General features: G+C 53.9%; 3 non-coding genes across 3 annotated transcripts; all 3 read right to left on the minus strand.

The window, feature by feature from the left end:
- Positions 1-158: 158 nt before the first annotated feature.
- Positions 159-277, minus strand: LOC149280318 (5S ribosomal RNA). Its single transcript, XR_016278232.1, has one exon. It is a non-coding gene; the product is annotated as a 5S ribosomal RNA (ribosomal RNA).
- A 938-nt stretch (positions 278-1,215) lies between these two features.
- LOC149280319 (5S ribosomal RNA) lies at positions 1,216-1,334 on the minus strand. The gene has a single exon (XR_016278233.1). It is a non-coding gene; the product is annotated as a 5S ribosomal RNA (ribosomal RNA).
- A 946-nt stretch (positions 1,335-2,280) lies between these two features.
- Positions 2,281-2,399, minus strand: LOC149280320 (5S ribosomal RNA). The gene has a single exon (XR_016278192.1). It is a non-coding gene; the product is annotated as a 5S ribosomal RNA (ribosomal RNA).
- Between the last annotated feature and the right edge of the window lie 101 nt (positions 2,400-2,500).

Genomic DNA, 2,500 nt, shown 5'->3' on the forward strand with positions numbered 1-2,500 from the left:
TTGAGGGCGTCAAGTTGCTGTGGGAGGCCAGCTGAAGCAAGAAGGAGTGAAAAGGGGTGCTAGAAAGAAAGGGCCTTAGAGTTTTGTTAGCTTCTGGTGACTCTATCGCCCTCTGTTGGTGGTGGGGTACGGGAGAAAAAAAAAGAGAGAAAAGCAAAAGCCTACAACACCTGGTATTCCCAGGCGGTCTCCCATCCAAGTACTAACCAGGCCCAACCCTGCTTAGCTTCCGAGATCAGACGAGATCGGGCGTATTCAGGGTGGTATGGCCGTAGGCGAAGGAGCCTGTCATTTTACTCCTCTTCTTCTGTGACGTGCCCTCTTCCTCGTCACACCAGGAGTATTTTTAAGACACTGTGGTCAGTTATTCATTTTCTTTTCTTTTTTTCTCCTCACAACTCTTTCATAGCAGCAGTCTCCTTGTATTTCGCACCCAGCTGGGAGGCTAGCATACAGCAGTCCAGCAGAACTGCCAGACAGAGAGCATCGGTAACAAGAGCAGGCCAAGCCCTTCCCAAGTGTCGGGAGGCTAGAGCGCGGTGCGTTTTGCGAGGCACGGCCTGGCGAGGTGCGCAAGGGGGAGATGCAGGCCCCACCTCTCCCCTCTCCCTGGACCAGGTAGCAGACAAGCTCCTTTGGCTTTGTGTGCAGGAGAGAAAGGCCGAAACGGGTACGCCGATGCATTTCGACAGCACGCAATTAGAATGGTCCGCGGCGTTACTTGCTGTGGGCATCGGGCGTAGCGTGAGGCGGCGGCGGCGGCGGCTGCTGCTGCTGCTCCTCCTGCTGCAGAGGGCGTTTTTTTGGATTGCCTTTACTAAGGCCTGGGACAGGACAGAGAAGGTGACAAGGTTCAAGTAAAGGGTTAACGCGTTCACGGTCAGCAAGAAACACATGGGGAAAGGATCCCCCCCGGCCTCCTGTATGTGCAGTTTGGCACGGCACAGACCAGTGAAGGAAAGCATGAAGCGTGCCTGTGCTATTTGCTGCAAGACAGCCTTGCGAAAGTGCTGTTTTTTGGTGCAGAGTGTGCAAGAGGTACGAGCGGAGTGAGGCTTGAGGGCGTCAAGTTGCTGTGGGAGGCCAGCTGAAGCAAGAAGGAGTGAAAAGGGGTGCTAGAAAGAAAGGGCCTTAGAGTTTTGTTAGCTTCTGGCGACTCTATCGCCCTCTGTTGGTGGTGGGGTACGGGAGAAAAAAAAAAGAGAGAAAAGCAAAAGCCTACAACACCTGGTATTCCCAGGCGGTCTCCCATCCAAGTACTAACCAGGCCCAACCCTGCTTAGCTTCCGAGATCAGACGAGATCGGGCGTATTCAGGGTGGTATGGCCGTAGGCGTAGGAGCCTGTCATTTTACTCCTCTTCTTCTGTGACGTGCCCTCTTCCTCGTCACACCAGGAGTATTTTTAAGACACTGTGGTCAGTTATTCATTTTCTTTTCTTTTTTTCTCCTCACAACTCTTTCATAGCAGCAGTCTCCTTGTATTTCGCACCCAGCTGGGAGGCTAGCATACAGCAGTCCAGCAGAACTGCCAGACAGAGAGCATCGGTAACAAGAGCAGGCCAAGCCCTTCCCAAGTGTCGGGAGGCTAGAGCGCGGTGCGTTTTGCGAGGCACGGCCTGGCGAGGTGCGCAAGGGGGAGATGCAGGCCCCACCTCTCCCCTCTCCCTGGACCAGGTAGCAGACAAGCTCCTTTGGCTTTGTGTGCAGGAGAGAAAGGCCGAAACGGGTACGCCGATGCATTTCGACAGCACGCAATTAGAATGGTCCGCGGCGTTACTTGCTGTGGGCATCGGGCGTAGCGTGAGGCGGCGGCGGCGGCGGCTGCTGCTGCTGCTGCTGCTGCTCCTCCTGCTGCAGAGGGCGTTTTTTTGGATTGCCTTTACTAAGGCCTGGGACAGGACAGAGAAGGTGACAAGGTTCAAGTAAAGGGTTAACGCGTTCACGGTCAGCAAGAAACACATGGGGAAAGGATCCCCCCCGGCCTCCTGTATGTGCAGTTTGGCACGGCACAGACCAGTGAAGGAAAGCATGAAGCGTGCCTGTGCTATTTGCTGCAAGACAGCTTTGCGAAAGTGCTGTTTTTTGGTGCAGAGTGTGCAAGAGGTACGAGCGGAGTGAGGCTTGAGGGCGTCAAGTTGCTGTGGGAGGCCAGCTGAAGCAAGAAGGAGTGAAAAGGGGTGCTAGAAAGAAAGGGCCTTAGAGTTTTGTTAGCTTCTGGTGACTCTATCGCCCTCTGTTGGTGGTGGGGTACGGGAGAAAAAAAAAGAGAGAAAAGCAAAAGCCTACAACACCTGGTATTCCCAGGCGGTCTCCCATCCAAGTACTAACCAGGCCCAAACCTGCTTAGCTTCCGAGATCAGACGAGATCGGGCGTATTCAGGGTGGTATGGCCGTAGGCGAAGGAGCCTGTCATTTTACTCCTCTTCTTCTGTGACGTGCCCTCTTCCTCGTCACACCAGGAGTATTTTTAAGACACTGTGGTCAGTTATTCATTTTCTT

This window comes from Sceloporus occidentalis, unplaced genomic scaffold (assembly GCF_023333645.1).
Source record: "Sceloporus occidentalis isolate IW3139 unplaced genomic scaffold, rSceOcc1.0.p SCAF_157, whole genome shotgun sequence".
NCBI classification, from domain to species: domain Eukaryota; kingdom Metazoa; phylum Chordata; class Lepidosauria; order Squamata; family Phrynosomatidae; genus Sceloporus; species Sceloporus occidentalis.